This window comes from Bos grunniens, chromosome 11 (genome assembly GCF_055505025.1).
Source record: "Bos grunniens cultivar Pamir isolate PY7600 chromosome 11, Bosgru_T2T1.0, whole genome shotgun sequence".
NCBI classification, from domain to species: domain Eukaryota; kingdom Metazoa; phylum Chordata; class Mammalia; order Artiodactyla; family Bovidae; genus Bos; species Bos grunniens.
This window is the reverse complement of record NC_141175.1, coordinates 34089514-34117059: the sequence shown is the minus strand read 5'-3', so window position 1 is coordinate 34117059 and position 27546 is coordinate 34089514. Positions and strand designations below refer to the sequence as shown.

At 43.5% G+C, this 27546-nt stretch overlaps 1 protein-coding gene across 15 annotated transcripts in view; it reads left to right on the top strand.

The window, feature by feature from the left end:
- Nucleotides 1-23115: 23115 nt before the first annotated feature.
- The window catches only part of DTNB (dystrobrevin beta), a 241875-nt gene continuing 237444 nt past the window's right edge, over nucleotides 23116-27546 (top strand). For all 15 annotated transcript variants that reach the window (XM_086325903.1, XM_086325906.1, XM_086325902.1 and 12 more), the window contains exon 1: nucleotides 23116-23312. The gene's annotated coding sequence lies outside the window, so the exon portion shown is untranslated. The remainder of the gene's footprint in view (nucleotides 23313-27546) is intronic.

Here is a 27546-nt window from a genome sequence, read left to right as displayed (position 1 = left end):
GTGTTCCATGGACTATAGTCCATGGAGTTGCAGAGTCAGACATGACTGAGCAACTTTCACTTCTTATAACTACCTGAGGAGGTGCCAGAGAGCAGGGATGGGTTCTGGATTCCCTAAGTCTAAATGGTGAGGGGCAGTGAAGGAAGCCACTGAGATGGGAAGAAGGAAACCGATGTTTACTGACAGTCTCCTGTGACGTAAATTCCACATGAAGCGGTTACACATACACATCTCATTAATTATTTTAGCTATGCAATTCACAGATGAGAAAACAGAATCAGGGAGGTAATATGACCTGCTCAAAAAGCAGAGACATCACTTTGCTGACAAAGATCTGTCTAGTCAAAGCTGTGGTTTTTTCCAGTAGTCATGTATGGATGTGATAGACCATAAAGAAGGCTGAGTGCTGAAGAACCGATGCCTCTGAACTGTGGCACTGGAGAAGACTCTTGACAGCCCACTGCAGTCCACGGGATTGCAAAGAGTTGGGCATGACTTGACGACTGAAGAACAACACAGAGCTAAGACTAGTGGAGCACAGATCTGAACAAAAGGCCGTCTTGACTCCAAAGTACAAACAGTGCCAAAAAGGAAAGTCTAGTGTGCCTCACTAAAACTAAACTTTTTTTTCTTTTTAAACCAATGACCAGCTTGATTTTTATCATGTGGCCAAACCACAGGGGTTTGTGTACTTCATACTTCACACATCTATGCGTGCGCATTCACCTAACCAGGAACAGTATTTCAGAAGCTCGGCATGGCCCCTTTCTTCCCCCAAATTGAAATAGCCAAGCGTTCTGGAGTCAGGCTTTGAATCCTAAAAGACTGATCGACATCCCAGCCTAGGATTCCATAAATGGAGTGAGTGGCTGCCGTGTCATCATGCCATATCCTGCCCTGTCCAGGCAGGAATGTTGGTGCCTGGGTCTCTGTGACCCAAGCTCCCACAGATCTAGTGCCATGCATCTTGATCCGAATTGCACTGATCAATTTTTATTCAATTATGTATATTATTGAATAACTACATTATGGACAACTCCACTTGTTGGTATATACCCCAAAACACTTAGAACAGAAACTGAGCATATATTTGTACACCAATATTAAATAGCAGCATTATTCATAATAATCAAAAGGTAGAAACAATGCAGTGTCCATTCACTGATGAATAAACAGCATGTGTATACATTTGATGGAATATTACTCAGTTTAAAGAGGAAGGAAATCTTGACACATGCTACCACATGGATGAACCTTAAGGACATCATGCTAAATGAAGTAAGCCAGATACAGAAACAAATATTGTATGGTTTCACTTATCTGAGATACTTAGCGTCATCAATTATGTGGAGACCGAAAGTAGTACAGTGGTTACGGGGGCTGGAGGGAGGGGAAACAGAGTGTTAGTGTTTAATGGGTATAGTTTGAGCTGGGGATGATGGGCAGGTTTCAGAGGGGGCCGGTGGTGACAGTTCCGCAGTAATGTGAGTGTACTAACACCGTGGAACTAAACACGTTAAAATGGCTGAAATGGTAAATTTTAAGTTGAGTTTACTATGATTTTTCAAAAACTAAAATATTTTCTCACTGAAAATCTCAGTTAAAAGTTAGTGATCAAGCCTTCAAAGCAGGCTTGTCTCCCACTGATAGCAGCCAAGGGAAAACATCCGTGGACATGAGAAAGAGCCCTGTTGTCTGGCTTGGCAACTAGGGGACCTCAGAAAAGGCTATCTCTTTCGAGCACGTCCTTGCAAGCTCCTGAGAGCCCCTCCTGTCCTACCCTTCCATTATACTTGGTCAGCCCCCAGCCTGGATAATCACTGTCATATGCTGCCTCAGTGCGAGGCCGCCAAACTTGCCGGGGGAAAGCTGTGTGCCAGCTGGCTGCGCTTCTGATTCATGCTTTCCGACTCAACAGGGGCTTCTGTGCTGCTTGGAAATCCCATGTTTCCCAGCTCAAATGCAATCAGTAGCTCATTTTTCACTGTGACTTCCAAATTCTTTCTGCTTTCTTTAAGTTCACCATTTTTCAACATCTCCATTGGGCCCTCAGCAAAACATCTCCCTTTCTCCTTGCTAACTTAATTTTGTTCTTCTCCATCTGCCCTCCATATATGTATGGCTTCCCTGGTAGCTCAGTTGGTAAAAAATCCACCTGCAATGCAGGAGACCCAGGTTTGATCCCCGGGTGGGGAAGATCCCCTGGAGAAGGAAATGGCAACCCCCTGCACTATTCTTGCCTGGAAAATCCCACGGACAGAGAAGCCTGGCCGGCTACAGTCCATGTGGTCACAAAAAGTTGAACACAACTTAGCAACTAAACCACCTATCTGCTCTCCATCCATCCTTTTTGTTTTGTTTGGAGCTGATGTCCTAGGGCAATGACACCTTCTAGGGACCCTCTCCATTTCCTACTGTGAACCGGCATCAGTGACTTATATGTTGCAGTTCTGAATAAAGTTTACCTGGAGACTTCCCTGTGGTCCAGTGGTTAAGACCTTACCTTCCAATGCAGGGGTGTGGGTTCAATCCCTGGTCAGGAGACTAAGATCCCACATGCCTTGCAGCCAAACAACTAAAACATAAAACAGAAGCAATATTGTAACAAATTAAATAAAGACTTAAAAACGGTCCATATAAAAAAGTCTTTTAAAAAAAATTTGCCTGAAGGAAAGTTTAAGAAAAAAATTTTAACTGCATTGCCTTGTAGGATCAAGCATGAGCTCTTGGGATGGAGCTGACTTTAGTGGTGCCCCAGAACCCTCCTCGCCAGGGGATCGATGCTTATTGTCCTTTTATCCACCATCTTCTCAAATACAAACATACTCAACGTGTACACCCCACAGCACACTTTCCCTTGACCCGATAACCATTCAGGCTGCCTTCCAGTTCTCTTCTCCCTACCACCGAACTTAACTAAAAAGTTATCAGTTTGTCCCCACCTTGTAGCTGTGCTCCCTGCTGCTTATAGTCTGGCTTCTGCTCCATCCTACGCTCTTATTTTGATACCCCCAGCTGCCCACCCCAGCTACCTTGTCCCCTGCACCTGCACATCATCACCCAAGCCCTGGGGTCCCCGTGTCTCCTCTGTTCCCTCTGGCCGGCCAGTTTCTCTGTTGTTTGGTTCTTCTCCTCTGACGCCTACACATTCTCCAAATTTCTGCCTTCCAGACTCTTCTACCTCTCCAGCTGCAGCCTTTTCCACAGATAGCTCTCAAATCTAATCCTGACTGCTCTATCAAGCTCACCCCTAACATCCACCCGCTTAGGGACATGGCCACTTGCATTTAACTCAACACATCCTGGGCTAGACCCTTCGCTTTCCCTTCCTGCTCCAGCCCATTCCTTTTGATCCCTATAGTCAGCATCGCCAGGACTCAGTATCCCAGGGTAAAGCCCTAGAGTTATCCGCAACCTCTTCCTGCCATTCAACACGCGTCAGTCACCCAGTGCCTCCAGTCCTGTAGGGTCCCTCACCCTTGTCTTTTCCTTTCCATTGAGCTGCTGAAACCCCAGCCAGGCTGCTTGCTTCCCACCTTCCCAAATCCGATTCTGTCTCTGCTCCTGTCACTGTGCATTATCCGAAAGCACAGCCAGGCAGACCATTCAAGGTGCTATCTCCCTTCATATCAGATCCCTCACGGTCTGTGCCACGTATCTTTTGTCCAGCTTAAGTGGACTACTCACTGCTACCAAGGGCCCCAGGGCTTCCCCATCTTTGCCTTTTGGCTTCCGCTGATTGCTCAGCCTGAAATGCCTTCTCAAATCATCACCCCTGACAAAATCCATCCTTCAAGACCCAGCACAAGTGATCCTTTTAGCTGGACTTGACCTCTTCCTCTTCCTGACTTTGGTAGCACAGGTTTCCTGACTTTTCAATGTTCTGCCTTATAGCATAATCCTTTCTGTCTGTCTCTCTTCCTTGGGCTCCCATGCTGGGGTACAAGTTCTTTGCAGCAACAACCCTGTCTTAGTCACCTTTATATCCTCTCCAGTGTCTTCTCTAAAGTAGATGCTCAAAAATGCTGATTGATTTGAATGGAGAAGATGACCTTACCTTCAGATGGGGGATGAGGTGATGTCTCTTCTCAGTACCTCTCTCTGATGACCAGCAACAAAAACACCTTGGCCAAGTCATAGGCAATGCACATTCCTCATTTTCAGGTCTCCTGCCAGAACTATCCCAGATATGAGGCAGGGCATGTCAGAGTTTCTCAGAATTGCCTTGGCACTCTCTTCCTGAGTCACCCTCTTTGAGGGAGGGCGGTTACAGGCAGCCTAAATTATCCTCTCCTAGTTTAGGAACTCCTGGTCAGTCCCTGGTCCCTGCTGGGTTTGCTGGATGCTGCCAGGAGATGCTCGTGTCCGTGTCAGGCCTGGACGGCTCAGGGCCACTCTCAGACTGAGTGCAGTGGGCTTTCCACACCTGCTCCCACAGGAACAAGAGTGAAGACCACAGAGAGATAATGGGGTTAAGAAAAACCTTTATTAGAAGGGCAACTTTTAAGAAATAAGAAAACCCTCCATTATCTCATTCTTATACAACTATTTTTGTATTTGCAAGTTTCTTTCTAGCCTTATCCATATGCATAGTCTATTTTTACATATAGTAATATTGTATGTGTATATATATATATATTGCCTTTTTCACTAATTATGAAATCATGAATACTTTTCTATAATTCTACAACTTTTCTAATAATTCTTATAATGGCTCCACAATATTGCCCAGGCAATCATTTATTTATTCTTTTCACTAGACTTTTAGGTTATTTCTGATTTTTTTTTAATGTTAGAGGTGATACATATAGCTTTTATCTTATGTTTAGTTATTTCCTCAGGATAAATACCTAAGAAAGGGATTACAGTTAAAGGTAAAATATTTTTATGACTCTTAACTCTTACTTCCATATTGCTTTCCAAGAGGGATGCAGCAATTTATAGATAATAGTATTTCAGTGTTATCATAGTCCATTGGATTGCTAATGCCCACTCAGATCAACACAGAGTTAACTGCTTATTATGTGAGAGGCATTTAACGTATTTATTTACGCATTAAAATTTCATCCTAAACACAGCACTGTAAAGCAGTTATACTCCAATAAAAATTAAAAATAAACAAACAACAACCCTCATCTTAGAACCTTAGACTTTCGGAGTTGGGGGACATCTGCTCATTTTACAAATGAAGATATGACTCCCTGAGACATGATCGGCAGTGTTCATGAATGCATAGCTTGGCAATAATAGCACGTTATATATAGTAAACCTGAATCTGGGGACCTAGAGTCTGCCGAAATTTCTACCCTGCCCAGATGGTGCAGTTCGAGTGTTTGTTTATTTCCTGTTAATGCTTGGCTGAGAAGTGACAGTGCGCATTTGTGCTCTGCCCACGACCACCCTGACAGTCTCTCACACAGCATGTGTTTGGGCAATAGCAGCGTGAAAACTCAGAACCTTTAAGACCCCACGGCTAAGCTAAGACCTCCACTGAGTAATGAATCACTTAAAGGTGCTGTTTTCTAAAATGGGCGCCTTTGCTTCCTCTTGGTGTAGTTCCTGCAGACTGTGGCAGGTTAAGCGTGATGTGGTCTGTGCTGCCCTGTCCCTTGCCTCCCTCCACAACTTTACTGACTCTCCTGTCATCTACACAGTGCTGGCAGGAGCCTCGCCCAGGCTCTCCATGGGCTTGCCCTCTGACCTTCAATACCAGCTCCTCCCAGAAGGGCTTTTTCACCTTCTTGTGTATCTATTGCTGCCTAACAACATCATCCCAAAACTTTCTACTGTAACAATTATTTATAATTTCCCGTGACTCTGTGGCGTGGCCTAGTGAGTGGTTCCTCTGCTGATTTGACCTGAAATCCTTCATTAAGCACAGAGTACACAAGCCTGATGGGCCAAGACCCCCAGCAGGTGTTGGCGATCATCTGGGCGTCTGGTTTCTCCTTCACATGCCTCACCTCCTCCAGGGGTCTGGACCAGTTTTCTTTTTATGGCGGTGTTCACGAGCAAGGACTTGGCCAGCCTCTAGTTGTGGCCTATATACCTTTGTCCCAGAGCAAATCACCAGGCCAAGTTCAGAATCCCTTGGAGGTGAAGATGCACATGGTATGTATACAGGACAGTGTCAGGCTCTGGTCATCACTCTAACAACCTACTCTGGTTCTCCTATTACAAATGGGTCAATGTGTGCAAAATACCCTCGCCCCTCCCAGTGCCCTTGAGTCTCATCTATCATGACCTCAGGCCCAAAGTGTCATGATCTGAATCTGGTCCAGGTGTGTGTGAGGCTCCTTAGGTGGGGTTCCTCAGACGGTGCCTCTTAATCCAAGGACTGGTGAAATGAAAAGATAAACCATCCTCTTTTCTCTATACACCTAAGATACGACAGTGTCTTAGGGATGGAGCTGGAACAACCTCAGTAAACACCATGTCCAAATCACTCATCCAGAGTGACTCTGCGATTCCCACAGCCCACAGGCCCGCAGCCCAAGCAGGGTCCACGGCCTCAGTTCTCAGGGCCCCACTAGCTCGACGATGGCAGGGATTGCTCTATTGACTGTTCTCTCCGGCTCTTAGCTTTGCTCTCTGGGCTCTTGGCTCCACCTTCTGAGATGCATTTCCATGTTGGTAAGAACCGGTCTGTCTGTGACCAAGGAGCTTTCTCAAGTTTTGTGCCCTTTAGAAAGTTTGGAACCCAAGGTCTTTTTCATTCTGAACTCTCTACCCTGGAACTTCCTTAAAACTTTGTTGGCTTTTTAGATACAGGAAAATAGTCTACTTGATTAGCCAAAAGCCATTCCCACAATTGTTTTAGAGGTGGTCTTCCCTCCGCCTTGGGCAGTGTGTTGCCGAGTTCTGTGGGACAATGACCTTGAGATTCATAAAAGCCCCCTTTTTTCTGAGTGAAATGGTCTACTAGACATCACCTTAAGTTTTTTGAGATTTTAAGAAAGAGTCACCACCTCAAACTTAATTTATCTTTACTCTGAAACCATGTCTTATTTGAGATTCTTTCGTGCGATAAAGAGACTGGAAGTATGAAACATTTAGGTTTGGAACTCATACATTCTCAAACTTCCTTCTTCTAAATTCTGCTGCAAACTAAACAATTCCTCCTTCCCTTGCTAAAAAAAGGCAATTTATACCTTTAACATCCTGCCTGGAAATTCCCTGAGCCAAATTCGCAAGTTCATTGAGCATGTTTTCTGTGTTTCAAGTTTCTGCAGGTGACAGCTATACATGACTGCTTTCATTACTGTCCTCGTTTCACTGCATTAGGGCACAGGTGGCTATCTTTCCAGCCTCTGCTAAGGTTTCCCTGAAGCCTCCAGCCTGCACCAACAGCCTCCTTGCCACCTTGCCATCCTCCATTTGCCAGGCCATCCAAAGCCAATGCTACAGGTTTTGTATTTCTCTTAAGCACCACCTCATTGCAGCTTCTGCTTACTGTCTTTCCTCGCATAACAAATCACCCCAAATCTTTGAGTCTCAAAACAATATTAATTTATTATTTCTCTCAATTTTGCAGTTCAGCTGAGAAGCTCCTCTGCTCGGGTCGTCAGGGCCCACTCATGTGGCTGCAGTTAAACTATAAGGTCAATTGATCGGTGTGTCCAAGATCACCTCAACTCACCTGCCTGGCAGTAGGTGGTGACGAATGGCTAGGGTGCCTTGGTTTCCTCCACATGACCTCTCATCTTCCATGAGCTAGATTTGCTTTCTTACATGGTGGTTGCAGGGCAGTGTTCCCAGAGAAGTGCCCTAAGGTTCAAGGATTATCAAGCCTTTGCTTGTGTCCTGTGTGTCATTGTCCTACCGGTCAGTGTGAGTCACAAAGCCAAGTTAGAGTCAACGTGGGAGGGGAACACAAGAGAGCGTGAGTATCGTGAAGCACAACTCTTTAGGTCATGCTGTAGGGTAGACCAGTAGTCTGCCGTAGAGTAGGGACCATTGCTGTTACAGTCTGCCAAACCATGCTTCTAGAATGAATGAGTCTTTTTGGGGCTCCTTCAAAACTTTAAACACAGTCTCTTTTAAAAAACAGTTATATCTATATAATTTGCTTGCCATCTATAAGCTTCTTTTAAAAAAATTGTCTATTTATTTGGCTGCACAGGATCTTAGCTGCAGCACATGGGATTTTTTACCTCATTGCAGAGTGCAGGTTCTTAGTTGCAGCAAGTGAGATCTAGTTCCCTGACCAGGGATTGAACCCATGCCCCCTGAATTGAGAGCCTGGAGTCTAAGCCACTGGACTACAAGGAAAGTCCTTCTGTCTATAAGCTTCTTTAAGCTAAAACTGCCACATCTGTTTTCCATCCCACCTTCTATTTCCTGGCCTGGTGCAGTAGGCATCCATGCAATACTAGCTGTTAGGGGAGGAGTCCTAGCTCACAACCCAAGGCTCTGTAATTTGTAGGATTGGCAAGACCTCCCTCCTGACCTTTCTCATCAGATACCTGAAGAAACTGCATGGGTTCTGAATCCCCCCCAGTTTATGACTTTTCCAGCTTTCCATAAATCCATGAAAGGATGCTAACTGGTGGGAATGCGCTTTAATCCAAGTTGGTGCTCAGTCACTCAGTTGTGTCCGATTCTTTGCAATCCATGGACTGTATCTGTCCATGGGATTCTCCCGGCAAAGAACACTGGAGTGGGTTGCCATTTCCTCCTCCATGGGATCTTCCCAACCCAGGGGTCAAACCCACGTCTCCTTCATTGGCAGGCAGATTCTTTACCACTGAGCTATGTGGGAAGCCCTGAATCCACGTTAGTCTCTCTATAAAAAGTCTTTTCTGTCACAATCATATTCAGTACCTGCATCCCAGCCAGGTACGGAGTCTCTGAGGTCCCACCCACTGTCTGCGCAGCATTCAGGGTCATACTTCCCTGATCAGGCATCAAACCCCGTGTCCCTTGCAGTAGAAGCAAGGATTCTTAATCACTGGCCTACCAGGGAAGTCTGGTGGGCAGATATTAACAGAGGCCGTAAAAGATGAAACCAAATAGTTGACGTGCTTTGTGTCCTCAGGTGTGCCCGACTCTTTGCCAGCCAGGCTCCTCTGTCTATGGAGTTTTCCAGGCAAGAATACTGGAGTGGGTAGCCATTTCCTCCTTTAGGAGGAATTGGAGGATATTCCCGACCAAGGGATTGAACCCATGTCTCTTTCGTCTCTTGCATTGGCAGGCAGATTCTTTACCACTATGCCACCTGAGGTAGAACATTACTACTTGATGTGTGGAAGAGAGTATCCAGACTGTGGGGGCAGAAAACCAAAAGGTTGAGGAATAAGTGAGGTGATAAATGTGCCCCCATTTAAAAGCCCCCGGCTGTCCTCAATGGATTGCCTGGGTACCAGAGATGGCCTCTGTGGACAAGGTTTGTTTCTGGAGATTTCGTTACCCAAGTTGAAGTGGTTTTTTGCATTAAAATATATACCTGTGGCAGATTCATTTTGATATTTGGCAAAACTAATGCAATTTTGTAACGTTTAAAAATAAAATAAAATTGTAGTTGGAAAAAAAAAAAAGAGATTGAAAAGCGGGTGCTGCCAATATAAGGGAGGAATAGAGAAGGTGGTGGGATGGGTGCCCCTAGGGGGAGCCCAGTAGCAGGGCTGGGAAGTTGCTAGCAGGGAGACGGCCATTGGGTTTCTCTGTGTTCCACATTGTTTGCTACATTTGTGGGTATCCCCTCTACTTCCCACTGGGTGACTCTTTCTTTTTGTAATTTGGGCTCATTGCTCTTGCATTTTTTCAAAAGATGGAGACATGTCAACGTGAGGAAAAGGAGGAATTTTCTAGGCACACAGTGGTCCCAACCTGTACTGGAAGCACCACCTTTTTTTTTTTAATTGAAAGATAGTTGATAGTTTCAGGGATATAATATATGGTGGTAGTTTATTTGCTGAGTCATGTCTGACTCTTGTGACCCCGTGGACTGTAGCCCGCCAGGCTCCTCTGCCCATGAGATTTCTTAGGCAAGAATACTGGAGTGGGTTGCCTTTTCTTTCTCCAGGGAATCTTCCCAACCCAGGGATTGAACCTGCATCTTCTGCTTGACAGGTAGATTCTTTACCACTTAGCCACCTGGGAAGTCCTGAATAATATGTAGGTAGAGACAGGGGAGCCTAGTGGGCTGCCGTCTATGAGGTCACACAGAGTCGGACACGACTGAAGTGACTTAGCAGCAGCAGCAGCAGAGAGAGAGAGAGAGATATATATATATATATATATTCTTTTTCAGATTCTTTTCTACTACATGTTATTATGAGACATTGAATATAGTTCCTTGGGCTATACAGTAGGTCCTTGTTGTTTATCTATTTTACATATAGTAGTGTAATTCTGTTAATTCCAAATTCCCACTTCATTCCTCTGCTTCCCCTTTGGTAACTGTAAGTTTGTTTTCTATGTTTGTGGGTCTATTTCTGTTTTGTAAATAAGTTCTTTTTATAATTAAAAAAAATATTCCACATAGTGATATCATGTGGTATTTGTCTTGCTCTGTCTGACTTCACTTTAGTGTGATAATATCTAGGTCCATCCATGTTTCTGCAAATGACGTTATTTCATTCTTTTATGGCTGAGTAGTATTCCATTGTGTATATATACACCACATCTTCTTTGTCCATTCATCTGTTGATGGACATTTAGTTTGCTTCCATGTCTAGGCTGCTGTGAACTGGAACCACTTTTATTTACTATAACATGAAATGAAGGCACAGAGGTCCCTGAGGAGGCCCCGAGTTGCACTCAACGGTAGTTATGTAGGCCCTAAAAGAATTTGTTATGCGGAACAAGAAAAGGCCCTGGGCCTCTCCTAAGCTCTGAAATGGTGAGACGAAAGTCGAACGTAACTAAGCAGAAGAGTTAACCCCAGGCCAAGGACATTAGTAAACGTGAAGAAGCAGAAGAAGAAGCAACAGGTCAGCATTAGCGACAAGGAAGCTATTTCCTGTTTCTGAGAGCTGTGGGCCTCCTGTGTCCTTCGCTCCAGCTCTTGGGAGGGCAGAGATTTGGGGCCTAGCAGAGAAAGTCTCCTTCCTCATGTGAACACAGAAACCCAGGAAACTTCTGTTTTCAGTGTTCCAGGCTGTCTGGTAACTGGAAGGTAAAGCAGCTCGGCCTCCCTGACCCCCAAAACCATGTAGGCAGAGCCTGGACAGTGACCAAGCATGTGTGGGCACCGGAGAGCTGGCCGAATCACCTTTTCTCTTCCACCCTGTCTTGTTGGCCAATGCCCTTTGCACTCTTCCTAAAGCCAGAACCTCTCAAATAATTAACTTTAGCATGTGGAGAAGCTCAGTGGTTCTCCAGTTTGGTCACACATTCTATCACCTGGGGACGCTTTAAACAAACTCACTTCAGCTAGGGTGGGTCCCAGATGTAGGTGTTTTCTCAAAAGCATGCCAAGTGATTTGCAGCCAGGTTGAGAAGAGCTGAAATGACTAATCTGGAGCCAATTTAGAAAGTCAAGTAAACACAGAATTTGTTGATCTTTGGGGTGTCCGAAAAACACCATGTAAATAATTAGCCTTTGGTGAACCAGCAAAACTGAGGAAATTCTGGATATTGTATCCTCTGGGTTGCTTTCTTGAGATAATTCTTGAGGATCTTGTGGGGGGTGTCATTTAGCCTCTGGCCTCCTGAGCTTTCACAGTATGGCAGAATGGATCACGCCTGTGGTCGTCTGCACACAGAAACCACCACTGTGAACTGTGCAGTCTGATGCAATCTTCATCATGACACAGAAAGACAACTTATTGAAGAACAGTACCACTGTCCAGGATGTAAACTTAGAAAGTTTCATTCATAAAGATATTCCAGGCAATTTGTCACAGACTCCCAAAATCCACAAGATGCTATGGAGAGGAAGGACAGCCTTGTTTCAACACTGCCTCTCTTCCTGGTGATCCCATCCCCAACCAGAGCCTCTAAATCTATCTCCTGTGTCATCTTCATACCATGTGTGGACAAGACTGAAAACCAGTGATTCAGCAACTGGAGGGAAGGGGTTACTTCCTTGCTGCTCAACATGCAAAATAGCAGCTCCTCTATTTGGCTTCCGAGTCTGCCTCTTTCAATCACCACCAGCTATGCTTTACTGCTGATGTTCTAAGATTTGGTGACTGCATGTGTGTTCCAACTAGGCACCCTTTCGGCACATCACATCTAAACTCTCTTCTTCTGAAGGCCAGAGTTTGGTTTTTGCTTGCCAATATGTAAAGGACATGCTTTCTGCTTGTCATTTTAATTACTCTCTATTGGACATTTTCCAGTTCTGTTATGTCATCTGTAAGTGCCAGAAAAGAATGACACACATTATTTTGTCAATTTACTATAATTGGATACAAGGATAGGACTGTGATATTTTGTTTCTAGTATTCTTCAGATCAGATCAGATCAGTTGCTCAGTCGTGTCCGACTCTTTGCGACCCCATGAATCGCAGCACGCCAGGCCTCCCTGTCCATCACCAACTCCCGGAGTTCACCCAGACTCACGTCCGTCGAGTCAGTGATGCCATCCAGCCATCTCATCCTCTGTCATCCCCTTCTCCTCCTGCCCCCCACCCCTCCCAGCATCAGAGTCTTTTCCAATGAGTCAACTCTTCGCATGAGGTGGCCAAAGTATTGGAGTTTCAGCTTTAGCATCATTCCTTCCAAAGAAATCCCAGGGCTGATCTCCTTCAGAATGGACTGGTTGGATCTCCTTGCAGTCCAAGGGACTCTCAAGAGTCTTCTCCAACACCACAGTGCAAAAGCATCAATTCTTCGCACTCAGCCTTCTTCACAGTCCAACTCTCACATCCATACATGAACACAGGAAAAACCATAGCCTTGACTAGATGGACCTTTGTTGGCAAAGTAATGTCTCTGCTTTTGAATATGCTATCTAGGTTGGTCATAACTTTCCTTCCAAGGAGTAAGCGGCTTTTAATTTCATGGCTGCGGTCACCATCTGTAGTGATTTTGGAGCCCAGAAAAATAAAGTCTGACGCTGTTTCCACTGTTTCCCCATCTATTTCCCATGAAGTGATGGGACTGGATGCTATGATCTTCGTTTTCCGAATGTTGAGCTTTAAGCCAACTTTTTCACTCTCCACTTTCACTTTCATCAAGAGGCTTTTGAGTTCCTCTTCACTTTCTGCCATAAGGGTGGTGTCATCTGCATATCTGAGGTATTGATATTTCTCCCGGCAATCTTGATTCCAGTTTGTGTTTCTTCCAGCATTCCTATACTTGTTTCTTCTAGTATTCTTATCTGCATGTTATTCTTATCTGCATGCGGGTGCGGGTGTGGGATGGAGGCAGGACAGTAGATTCATGACTTCAAGGAATAGTTTCAGGTTCATGAAATTAGTTTTGTTGAGCTGTTATTCCCTTCTTGTTGCCCATGACACTCAGCTGGCAGGTGCCACCCTCCTGTGCAGCTCTATACAGCCTTGTTCAGCTCTACTCCTGCCACTGCCAGCTCACTGCCTGGCCCTAACTTGGTGTCACCAACAACCTTGGAGATTCCACTGTGTATCTCTTCCCTGAATCATTTATCATCAGGGAAATTAAGACTTGGGTGTTCAGACTGCAGAATAAAAATGAGATAGGTTCTTGCATTGATTTTTAAAAATATTTTTTCCTGTTTTCAAAAAAGTACATGTTCATTTAAGACATTTTGAAAATGAAAATCACTCCTGGGCTGACCACCCAGAGATCATCTCTGCTAATATCTTGGTTTACTGTCTTCCATTCTTTTAGTTAGGGAGCACAATACACAAAGAGATACAAACTACTTCCCTTTATCTTTTAAAAATATGATATTTGACACACACAAAACACAAACACACCAAGAAACAAAACATCATGAGTAACTGGCAATGATGTCATTTACCTAAGCGCTCTTGGCCTATCATTTCCTCCCACAGGATAACTATTTTCTTGAAGTTTGGGATAATTTTACAAATTGTTTGGCTCTACTTGATTTTAAGCTTTATGAAAAATAGTATCATATTTAAAAAAATTATAGAAGTATTATGGAGGAGGGCAGGGCAACCCAGTCCTGTATTCTTGCCTGGAGAATCCTACAGTCCACGGGGTGGCAAAGAGTCAGACAGGATTGAGCAACGAAGCACTCATCGAAGTATAGTTGATTTACAATGTTGTATTAAAACGGCATCATATTATAATCATAAGTCTCTGCCTTTTTTTTTCACTCAAAAAATACAGTGAGTCATTTTACCAGGTTAATTACGTGGGTATAATTCTTTCATTTTCACTGTTGTTTAATGTTTCCACTGTGAAGATATACACAATTAATTCATTCTTCTCTTACTGTACATTTAGTTTGTTCTTAGTACTTTGCTGTTATAAGCAGTGCTTGAACATGCCTCTCTTTTAAAAAAAAAAAAGACTTGACTGTGCCAAGTCTTAGTTGTAACATGTGGGCCTTCAGTTTTTGTTACAACATGTGGGATCTAATTCCCTGACCAGGGATCAAACCCAGCCCCCTGCCTTAGGAGTGGGCCGTCTTAGCTACCTGACCACAAGGGAAGTCCCTTGTACATACCTCTTCATGCACATGTCAAGAGTGCCTTTTGGGTGAAATTATTGAATATGAAGTATGCAAAATTTCATCATTATGAGGCATTGACAAATGGCTGCACCAATTTACATTCCCAGCATTGGTGCATAAGAATTCCCAACTGATCAACCACTTGTTCAACATTTGGAATTGTCAGAACTTAAAACTTTTGCCTTTCTAGTAGCTGTGCAACATTGAACATTAATTTGCATTTTCCTGAATCCTAATGAAATTGAGGATCTTCTTGTATGTTTACTTGCCACATGTGTTTGCTTCTCTATAAAATGTCTGCTTTATACTTTTGCCCTCTTTTCTATTGGGTTGTTTGTCTCACACATATTTTTAAGCAAAATTTTAATCATAGTATACATACTATCTTACACTTTTCCAAGTTATGAAATATTCTTTTACATTGTGATTTTAGTGGCTGTGCTATCTTCTATCTCATGGATATCTCATAATTTAATTAATTAAAGCCCTGTTCCTTTCCCCCTCTCCCCAATTCTTATTTTTAGAATTAACTCTGGTAAGATATCTTAATGCATAAATGTAATTACACATCCACTGAAAGTTTTCATAAAATTAGTTGCAAGAATGTGGATTTCTGGCTCAAAGAATGTCAATATTTTATAAGATTTTGACATTTATTTCCAAATCATCTTCTAGAAAAGTCATATAATTTACATTTCTTAAAAAAAGCTTTAACACCGGATATTAAATTTTAAATATTTTGCTAATATGAGTAGTAAATATTAGCAATAAAGAAAACCACATTATCAATTATTATTAATTAATATTAATAATTAATATTAGAATATATTTACTATCCATTGTGTTTCTTCTTTTCCTGATATTAATTCTTTTTCTCCAGTTTACTGTTTGCATTAGACTAAAACTTATATCTAAGTACTATGTTCAAAATGCCTTGGTTTACTTCTTGACATACAGTTGGGTTCATTTTTTTCTATTTGCATTTAGTTACAGGTTTTAATTTTTCTCTACTCTTATTGATTTACTTTTATTATTTGAATGTACATAATATTAACATGGGAGAAGGCAATGGCAACCCACTCCAGTACTCTTGCCTGGAAAATCCTATGGATGGAGGAGCCTGGTAGGCTGCAGTCCATGGGGTCGCTAGGAGTCGGAAACGACTGAGCGAATTCACTTTCACTTTTCACTTTCCACTTTCATACATTGGAGAAGGAAATGGCAACCCACTCCAGTGTTCTTGCTTGGAGAATCCCAGGGACGGGGGAGCCTGGTGGGCTGCCATCTATGGGGTTGCACAGAGTCGGACACGACTGAAGTGACTCAGCAGCAGCAGCAGCAGCAATATTAACATAGCAATGACAAGATGGCCATACACTATATTTGCTTTTGATCTTTGTTTTTATAACTTAATAATCTACCCTGGTAATTACTTTGTATCAATTCATAAAGATACTCTTCATTGCTTCTCAGTAGCCAGTTGTGTGTAAGCATCACAGTTTGCTCAACCGATCTTCTGTGTTTGGGCATTTAGGTAGTTTCCAATATCCTGCAAATACCATTAATGGTGCAATGAAGAAGCTTCCATAGGTAAGAGTACCTATTACTTTGAAGATATCATTTTTAGAATAAATTCCTAGAAGTGGGAGTGCTAGTTTGAAAGGTAAATGTGCAAATGTTCCAGTAGATATTGCTGAATACCCCTCCACAGGGGTTGTACTATTTTTCATGCCCTCTGGTAATATTTGTTTCCCTGTAATTTCACCAACAGAGTGAGGCTGTGTATGTCTATCCAGTGGTCCCCACACCATTATTTAAAAATTCCTTTTCACCGCTGCCATTTAACTGGTTATCATATACTGGATTTTTATATTTTTGTTGGATTGATTTCTGTTCGCCATTCAGTTACAATGGTCTTGATATTCATATGTCAGACCCACACTGTTTGCATTTAGGAGGCTCTGTAGTATGTTTTAGTATTTGCTGGGACTAACCACCTCTCATAGCTCCTCATTTTCAGTGTTTTACTAGCTATTCTTGAGTGTTTTTTTCCATATGATCTTTGGTATCAATTTGTCTAGCTCCATAAAAACTTGTGTACATTTTTTGCAGAAGCATGTTAAATTCATAAATTAGCATAAGGGGAACTATCATCTTGATGATATGAGATATTTTAACTGAAACCAAGGGATGTCTTGTTCGAGTATACTTTTGAGTCTTTCAAGATTCCTTTTTATAAAAAAATGTTTATAAAATTAAAAAATTCTTCTTGAAGAACTCTTTTTTTTCAAGTAACTAGATTTATTGAGACATAATTCACTTTCAATCCATCTATTTAAAGTGTGCAGTTCAGTGGGTTTTAGTATATTCATGGAGTTGTATAACTATCACCACAATCAACTTTAGAGCATTTCCAGCATTTCAAAAAGTAAACCTATACCCAATACCAGTCCTTTCCCAGTACCTCAACCCCTCCAGCCTCTGGCAATCGCTAATCTCCTGTCTCTATGGGCTTGCCTATTCTGGACATTTCTTGTATTCAGTTCAGTTCAGTAGCTCAGTCGTGTCTGACTCTTTGCAACCCCATTTCATACATAGAGCAGCATATAATACGTGGTCTTCGGTAACTGGCTTCTTTCACTGGGCATAATATTTTCAAGGTTCATCCATGTTATACCACATACTCCATTAATTTTTTTTATTGTTGAATAATATGCCACTGTATGGATGGATTTACTGTATTTTGTTTATCCATGTCTCAGTTGATAGACTTTTGGGGTTGTTTTCGCTTTTTGGCTATTGGGAATAAGACCCAATGTATATGTATGGGTCTTTGTGTGGGCATATATATTCAAGTTTCTTGGGTATATACCTAGAAGTAGAATTGCTGGGTTAGATGATAACTTTATGTTTAACATTTTCAGGAACTGCCAAGCTGTTTTCCAGAGCAATTGCACTGTTTACATTCCTACTAACAGTGCATCAAATTTCCAATTTCTCCACATCATCACCAAACTTGTTATTGTCTGTGATTTTGGAAATGGGGTGAAGCAGCATCTCACTGTGTCTTTGGTTTATATTACACTAATAGCTAATCATGTTGAACATATGTTTTGAAGAAATCCTTCCCCATTTTTCAATTGGGTTATCTGTCTTATGGTTGTTGTATTATTCCTACATTCTGGTTATAAGCTCCTTATCATATATATTATTTAGAAATATTTACTCCCATTCTGTAGACTGCCTTTGAACTTTTTTATGGCATCCTTTGACACACAGAAGGTTTTAATTTGGGGTATATATCTGTCTTTTCTTTTGTCATTTGTGTTTGTGGCATTGTATCTAAGAAGGGTTTGCCAAACCCACAATAATAAAGATTTATATTTACGTTTTCTTCTGAGTGTTTTATAGTTTTAGTTTTTATATTTAGGTTGTTGAAGTCCTAAGCAGTACCATAGCATGTGATGGTAATTGGAGATAGTCTTTTAAAAGATGATTAAGTTAAAACTAGGTCGTTAGAGTGGACCCTATTTGTATATGACAGATGTCCTTAGAAGAACAGGAGATTAGAATCAGACAGTCACAGCGCAAAGGGAAGGCCATGTGCGGACACAGGGAGAAGATGGCCATCTACACGCTGAGGAGAGAGGCCTCAGAAGAAATCAACCCTGCTGACACCTTGATCTTGGACTTCTAGCCTCCAGAACTCTGAGGCAATAAGTTGCTGTTCTTTAGGTCAGTCTGTGGTACTTTATTATGGTAATTCTTGCAAAGTAATACGAAAACCACACTAAGTCATTTTACATTATCTTCTTAAAGCACACAGATCTTGTGCTTTTTTGAGAGAGAGAAATAACTTTCTTTCTTTTCCACTAGTATAGGAGTGGCAAACTGCAACCTAGGGACCGTATCTAGTCTGTTGCCTATTTTGGTTAATCCAGTTTATTTGGGACATAGCTGCATCCACTTATTTGCATATTATTTATGGCTGCTTTGGTGCTACAATGGCAGGGTTGAATAGTTAAGCCTGCAACTCAAAGTATTTACTATCTGGGGCTTTAGAAAAAAAATTTCCTGACCCCTGCTCTAGTAGCTACTTAGGATGGGCTTATGTGGACAGTTCTTGCATTTAAAAAAAATTTTTATAGCCTTTGATGCTTTAAAAACAGCATGGATGGATGGATATAAAATCCTTAGCTGGTATTGTCTTTCCTTAAGCTTTTAGGAAATACTGAAAATACTGCATCACTATAGCCTTCCTTTGCTGTTAAGAAGTCTGATGCCAAATATTTTGGTTACAGACTCCCTAACAAACTACCTACCTAAAAGGAAGGCATAAAGAAAGAACCATTTTGATTATAATTTCACAACCTTTGGGGTCAGGAATTCAGGTAGGATTTGACTGGGTGAATATCAGCTGATGACTGGGCTCATACAGAGAATTCATGATGACCTCACTCATCTCAGAAGGATCAGGCAAGATCTCCCTCTCCGTGTAGTCTCAGAACCTCTCCTCAGGGAGTTAGATATTTTACACAGTGAGTCAAGTCATCAAGGGCAAGTGTTCCCAAAGACCTAGGTGGCCTGTTTAAGACTTCTTATCACCTAGGCTTGGAAGTCCCATAACATCACACATTCTGTGGGTCAAGCAATTCACTAGGCCAGCCTGGTTACAGAAAATGTAGTCATCTTTAATGTACTGAAGCCTTATTTTCTTACACTTTTAAATAATTTGCACTTTTTGTATGGAAGCCACGAAGATGATTATTGTTATTTGTTTGTCTATAGTTTTAAGAGAGGAAATGGCAACCCACTCCAGTACTCTTGCCTGGAAAATCCCATGGACGGAGGAGCCTGGTAGGCTACAGTCCATGGGGTCACAAAGAGTCGGACATGACTGAGCAACTTCACTTTCACTTCCTGATGGCTCAGTGGTGAAGATTCTGCCTGCCAATGTGGAAAACACAGATTCGACCCCTGATCGGGGAAGATTCCACATGCCATGGAGCAACTGTGTCTGTGCGACACAACTGTTGAGCTTGTGTTCTAGAGACGGCAAGCTGCGACTACGGCGCCATTGTGCCACAACTGCGGAAGCCCGTGCACCCTAGAGCCTGTGCTCCGCAACAGGAGAAGCCACCGCAACGAGAAGCCCGTGCACCGGAACTAGAGAGTAGCTCCTGCTCACCGCAACTAGAGAAAAGCCCTCACAGCAACGGAGGCCCGGTACGGCCCCAAATAAATAGATGAATAAAATGAATAGCTTTAAGAGACTAGCTCTCAGGATTAATCATTCTGTGGTCATTTCCCCAAGTACGTGTGAGCCCTTTCATTTTGTAAGTTAAGTATTTTCTTATTTCCAGAATGTTTCTTATAGTTTTATCATATGTGGCACTTCAGTTACATATATGTTGGACATTCTTTGATTGTATTCAAAGAATATTCCAAAGAGACAGAGAAACAAACACAGAGGTATGGAGATAGGGAAAGTAGAAATGTTTCAGGGCTTCCGATGGGGTGTATGTAGGAAGTGACAAGAGACTGAGTGGAAAATAAGACAAAGGCTAGATAAATGGAAGGTCTTATGTGCCAGCCATGACACCACAAGCAGCAAATTAAAAAAAATTTTTTTTCTGACATGCAGTATGGAAAATGGATCAGAAGGAACAAGACTGCAGGAGGAGACACGATAAAATACTACTGCATTAGTCTAGGTAAGAGGGGCTAAGAGGGACAGATTCTAGATTTATGCATGAGGAGAGTCAACAGAATTGTTGACTGTGGTGGTGTATGTGTGTGCTCACTCTTTGCCACCCTTTGCATTGTGGCCTGCCCAGCTCCTCTGTCTGTGGGGTTTTTCAGGCAAGAATACTGAGTGGGTTGCCATTTCCCCCTCCAGGGGATCTTGCTGACCCAAGGATAGAACTGGGGTCTCCTGCATTGGAGGGGAATTCTTTACTGCTGAGCCACTGGGGAAGGTAAGTGTGGTGCTGTTGGGGATAAAGATTCAAGGATGACTCCCAGGTTCTGGGCGACTGAGTGGACAGGAAGGCTAACAGTTTTATTTATTCATTTTTATTTTTTGACCACTCTGTGCAGCAAGTGGGATCTTGCTGTAAGGATCAAACCTGCAACCCTACTCCCTCCATCCCCACCACTGGATCACCAGGGAAGTCCTGATGCTAACAGTTTTTAGAAAAGTAGAGCTTGAGGTGTCTCTAGGACATTCAGGTAGAGATGTCTGGTAGACTTGTATGTGTGTAGAACTCAGGTGAGTGGTCTGAGCTAGTTAACACACTTGGGAGCTGCTGATATATGTGGCAGATGAAGATAGAGTGGACGCAACAGCTCAGGGAGAATGCACTGTATGGGGTGTGATGAAAGCTGAGAACAGGACCTTGGAGACTGAGGAGTAGTCAGAGGGATTAGATGAGTCTTGTTGCAAAGGCCAGGGGGGTGTCAAAAAGAATGGAATGCCCTGTGTTACCAAATGCCACCAGGAGCTCTAGTAATAGAGGACTCAAAAATGGCCTGGGGCGTTGAGGATGAAGTCAGTGCTTACTGACTGAGAGCAGTGCAGTGATGTGGTGGGGACAGAAGCTACACACTATAGGTTGGGGAGTGAGAGGGAGCTGAGTTAGCAGAAATGAGTGTAAACTACTTTTAAGACTTTTGTCAAGGAAAAGACAGGGAAGGAATAGTAACTGGAGTATGATCTAGAGTCACAGAGGTTTCTAACTTTAGGACAAGAAAAACTTCAACATGAATAAATGGTGAAAGCAAAGGACATGTAGGTAAAAGAGGCTGGTAATTTTGAGAGTGAGGGTGATGATTGCGTATGTTTGAAAGATTGCAATATGTTTCTGAGGATGTGAGAATTGATGAAATACAGAACTGAGATGGAGAGATGCTAATATGAATATATTTGAAGTGGTTTAATTTCCAGGATGGCTATCCACATACTGAAATTATTTTGGTTTTAATAAGTATAGCAAACACAGCAAGCAACATTTTTACAGATTTATTTTACATCATTTACACATCTTTCCTCCAAAGGACAGAATCAATGTTTTATCCTTTCACTGCCTCCCACACAGTTGATGCTTAGTGAGTAGTAAGTGAATAAACAAAGTGTCTCTTAACCCTGAGTATCTTAACATATTCTGAACATGGTTAAGACCCTGCCTGCAAGTGAAAAAGTCTTCTAAGCATGCAAAACAGTCACAAAATTCATGAGTGATAGGTGATGCCAATTTTTTTTGAGGAATGTTTACTCTCCTTAACAAAGTTGGTTACCAGCACTTCCTTCACCTTAGGGGTTTAAAAATAGGAAGATGAGAGCAGGAGGAAAATGATGCTCTGAAGGCAGGCAGGCAGACCACAGCAGAAGGCGGCACAATCTGCTTTACTATAAGGTGCCAAAAAGCAGTGAAAAACCAGACTCAAAGCACAGGGCTGTCTTAGCTTACAGATTTACATCCGCCACCAACATATCAAAAGTCCTTAAAGAACACTGCTGTTTTCAGCCTTAAATGATGTTGACAAGAATGATCCTATGGGCAGGGAGGTAGGAAGGGAGGTTCAAGAGGGAGGGAACATATGTATACCTATGGCTGATTCATGTTAATGTTTGGCAGAAACCAACACAATTCTGTAAAGCAATTATCTTTCAATTAAAAAAGTCCTTAAAAAAAAAAAGCTTTGCTGTTCCCCGTGTGGCATCATCTCCTGTTTCACATAGTTTGGAAAGGATTCTATCAAAAACGGATATTAAAACAAAAAGCTGATGCAGAGATGGTAAACCTCCGTCGCTCTGTTCCTTTGCGCAAGCTGTTTACCTAAACTTTGATGTCCCCCTCTTTTTTTCCTCCTAGGACTCCTCTCTTTTTCTTCCTTGCAGGCTGAACACAGATGCCACCTCTTCCAGGAACCTCTCCGCATCGTCCAAGCTGAAGTAATCTCTTCCTCCTCTGAGCTCCCACAGCATCTCATAGTGGCTCTGGCTTTGCATGGGTCACCAGACCTGGTTGTTTACACGGCTGCTTTTCCACTAAGTTATGCGCTCCTGGAGACCGGGGACCGTGACCGTGACGGTGTACCCACACAGCACCTGGTACAGCGTTACGGAGCTAGGCACGGAGTCGGTGCTCAGTAAACAGTTTGCTGAGCTGAATTAATTTGGAAATACCACTCAGGGCAGTGTCTCCTGCTCCAGGCGCGGATGATGAATGATTTATGGGGGTGGTTCTTCGCATTTTTTACCTTGTAGTCACGTCGGGCCGAACATCCAGGTGGCGGGGTACATACCTGTGGAGTTGAAACGCACCTCCGCCGCCCGCCGCGGGCTCCCAGGAAAAGCCCGCAGGGGGCAAGTTTCCCCCGCCCTCCCGGAACCGGGCCGCAGGGGGCGGGGTTCGAAGGGAACCCGGCCCGCTGGCCCGCCCCTCCTCGGCGCGGCGGAAGCCCCGCCCCCAGCCGCGCGCTCGCGCAGGCGGCGCGTGCCCGCCCCCAGCCCTGCGCCCTCGCGCCCTCGCGCCCTCGCACCGGGGGCGGGCTCGCTGCGCGTGCCAGGAGGGTAAGCGGCGCGAGCCGGGTTCCTGAGACCGTTCGCCGCGGGGGCGGCTCCGGGGCCTTAGCGGGCGCCGCCACCGCCACAGCCGCGGGGGCCGGGCCGGAGGAGGCGGAGGAGGTTGCAGTCGCCGGAGACCTTCTTGACGCCCCCAGATCCGGCCGGGAAGTGAGTACGGCGGGGGTTTGCGGCCGCTGCCCCAGGCTGCGGGAGAGGAGCGCGGTGCCGGAGCCTCGCGCCCGCAAGGAGCTGGAAGGCGCCCGCGCAGCGCCCGCACCCCGGGAGCCTGCGGAGGTTTGCAGGGCCGGGAGCGGCGGAGACGGCGCGCCGGGATCCGGGGCAGCTGCACCGCGCGCGCTGTGAACGGAGACCGCGCCGCGCTCCCGGCCCTGGAGGGGCGAGTGGAGAGGATGGAGCGGACTCCCGGGCCGGCGTTGCCGGCCTCTGAGCCGCGCGGGTCGGGTAGGGGGTTCCGGTGTTCCGATCGCGCTTTGGCCGGCGGACACGGAGCCGGGGTGCGGGCACAGGGTGATGCTGCCCGAGCCCGGCTTGGTGGAAGGAGGCTCTGCATTAGGTGTTGAAGGGGGCGAAGGAGGCAGGTCCTGGCAGAGGGCAGGTGAGGCAGGCAGGCCCTGGCAGAGGGAAGGGAATTTATTTCAGATCGTCCCTAAACACTGTTTCCCGAGGCGCCTAACTGTGACCCTGTGCACCGAGGTCACCCTTTTAAGGAAAGTGTCCTGAGAGGAGGAAGGATGCAACTAACGAATGCTTGCTGTTAAATTCCTGTGCCAGGCCTTGGGATTAGGAAGACCTTCCAGCAGCCTCAGCCAACAGTTTGTTGGTTAACTACCTTGGGTAGAGAACCGTAGTCAGCACTGGGGTCACAGTTGTGTAAAGCACAACCATCATTTGCTACTTAGGTGCTGGCAGTTTGGTTGTAAAGGTTTGCGTAAGAAATACAAAGCAGCTTTGAATTTTGTCTCTTTGACTTTGTCTTCTTCCCAGTAGTATTGGGAAATTGGAGCCATAAAATTGCTTGGTTTGAGGATTAAAGCAAGGAGGGTCAAGGAAGCTTGTGGGAGGTATTTGGGAGAGCTTTATAGACACTTCTGTGTAACATTTAAAGAGAGAGAAGGAAAAAAGGAAATTGGAAAGAGAAAGTTCCCTTTCTTCCCAAGCAGCAGGCACTGAATACCTGCATACTGCATGAATGAATGGAGCAAGCAAGGTTTTGCTCTATTTTATGCGGAGCACTGTTGATCAATGTGATGTTAGGGATGCTGATGGACTTCCCTTGTCCCTCAAGTTTCCTCTCTCTCTCCTGCCCTGTAAGAGGTTCTTCGGTTTGGGCTAAGAGTTGTCGTATCTTGTGGCCGTGCTGCCACTTACACAACTTTATTCTGTGTTGACTGCCAGGAGCTTACTCCTGGGGTCATTGCTTCAAACCATCCCATCCTGGCCCTTCTCTCTTCTGTCGCTGGAGGAAGGGGAGAACGTCTGTCCAGAGAGCATGCTTTCATTTTTATCTTGGCTCTTGCATCTTAGATCTGTGGTCAGAGAATGTGACTCTGCTCTTCCATGAGGGCTGGAACTCTGCGTTTTTTCCTACCTTCATTGAATTTCTGGACTCTCAAGCTCCAGGCCGCTGTTTCAGTTGCCTGGGTTGCAGTGCCTGTTGGGTTACTTTGTCTGCCAAACTAAAACTTGACCTTTTATGAGTTCTGGGAGGATTTTTATCATACATCAGTGGAATTACCTTTGAAGGCGGTTGTGTAGTCAGAGTAGTGTTGGCAGGACTTTTGAGTGTCCACTATGAGTGAGAGAGAAAATTTCTACTTAGGAAGTCAGATTTAAAACCAATGGAATTGGTTTAAAGCACTTACTTTATATCTTTAAATCTCTTAGGACCTATGTTTCCTTGTATAAAAATAAACTATTAATTCAAATTTGGCCTTGTGTGGTAAGCCTTGAAGAACTAAGTCAATTTCTCTTTAGTTTAGGACGGTGCACTTAATTAAGAGTGCAACCATCAGGTGTCTACTAGTTCTTCTTTTGGGGTGGCTCAGTGCTGTACTTTAGGATGCCTTGTTCTCCGTTTTCTCAGTAATATTGTGTTTTATTTATTTATATACTTAGTTTACATTTAGAAGTAGAAGTGTTCGTCGCTCAGTCATGTCTGACTCTTTGCGACCCCATGGATTGTAGCCTGCCAGGCTCCTCTGTCCATGGAATTCTCCAGGCAAGATTACTGGAGTGGGTTGCCATTTATTTCTAAATCACCTTTATTGATGTTTGCACAGATGTCCTGTGCAGAGTTGGTGGAGTTTGAAAAATGTATATACACATCTTCCTCAGCTTCTGATGGGGTTATGTCTGATAAACCCACTGTAAGTTGAAAGTACAGTAGGTTAAAAATGCATTTAATACACCCCGTCTGCCAAACATCATAGCTTAAGCTAGCCTATCTTAAACATGCTCAGAACACTTACATTAACCTGCAGTTGGGCAAAATCATCTAAAACACAATGCCTGTGTTATAATAAAGTGTTGAATGTTTCATGTAGTTTACTGAAACTGTACTGAAAGTGAAAAGCAGAGTGGTTTTAAGTGTCTCAGCTGTTTATCCTGCTGATCTTGGGGCTGACCAGGAGCCTGGTGTCACGAGTATCATACTGCATATTGCTAGCCAGGGAAAGGGTCAAAATTCAGATTTGAAGTAGTTTCAATGAATGCGTATTGCTTTTGCAGCATCATGAAGTCAAAAATCATAAGTCAAATGATCATAAGTTGGGGACTGTCTACTTTGTAACCACTATGCCAACAAAGATAAAGAAGTTTACATCACTCCAGAAACTCCCTCATGCTGGTTTGCAATACCCTCATTTCCTCTTACTTTATTTATTTCTAGTTACACAAGCATCAGGGCCGTGGCATTGGTGCAGGAAGTATACTGCTGGGTTTTAGGGGTTGCCATTCACACAGGAATCCCTGTGAGTGGCAGTTCCTGGGGTTTCGTTCTGCAGCCTGGAGCTGTGTCCTGCAGCTGTGCAAATGGCTCATGAATGCACACTTTCTCATAAAAGGCTCAAACAGAACATATAGAAGAAAACCCGCCTTGACCCACTCCTTCTCCACTGAAACTGCAGTTAGCAGTTTGTTGTGATCCTTCCAGACCTTTCCCTATGTATTATCATCTACATATAGGTAATAAAAATAGGCTTCCCCCCACACCCACATTAATGACAAGATACTGTACACACTGGTCTGCAACATTCTAACAGAATGCCTGAGATCTTTCCATGATGGAACACAAAGATCTACCTGATTCTTCTTGATTCCTACACAATCCCGTATGTAGTACCTATTGTACAATAGTTTATTTAATCCTCTGCTCATTAATGGCCATTACAGCTGTTTGCCATTTTACACATTATTGTAGTGAGTGAAAAGTAGAATTGCTGCGTCAGAGGAGTATATGCTTTAAATTAGTTGATGGAGATTTAACCATGTTGCCACGTGAAGCTCTGGTTCATTTATTTTTAAATGCTGAGTAGTGTTCTGTTGTAGACTTAAGTCACTGTTTATGTGTCCTTTGCTCCCTGTGGGACAGTTAGGTTACTTTGGATACTAATTCATAGGTGTATGTGTTCCCAGTCCGTCCTTCCAGTTGGAGGCATGTTAACAATGTCTTCCGTTGTTTACAAGTTTTGCATTTTAATGTGTTTATGAAAAAATTTCCATTAAATAAAAAAAAAGTTTGTTTCCCTGTCTAGTTTAAGTAATTTTCTCTGCCCCAAGGTATGAATTAGATATATCTGTATTTTCTTCTAAAATTAAAAAAGAGGTTTTGCTTTCTGTGTGGTGTTCCTATATGGAATAATGGAGTGATATGATTTTTTTTTCAATTTGGATAACCACTTTTTCAACACTTTTTCTCATTTTTATCTTTTTAAATTATTTATTTAGCTGTGCCAGGTGTTAGTTGTGACACGTGCGATCTAGTTCCCTGACCAGGGATTGAACCCAGGCCCCTTGCGTTGGGAGTGCCGAGTCTTAGCCACTGGACCACCAGGGAAGTTCCTCTCACATTTTTTTTTTATTGTGGTAAAATATGCATAACATAAAATTTACTATTTTAATCATTGTTAATTGTACAGTTCTGTGGCGTTAAGTACATTTTTCATTGTTGTATAACCATCACTCTCCATTTGCAGAATGGATTTCCATTTCCATTTTTATCTTTCTCAACCGAAACTCTGTATCCATTAAGCACTAACTTCCCATCCTTTTCTCCCTCCAGCCCCTGGCAACCACCATTCTGCTTTTTGTCTCTGTGAACTTGACTACTAGAGGTAGAAATCATACAACATTTTTTACTATATTTGTGACAATATTTGTGACA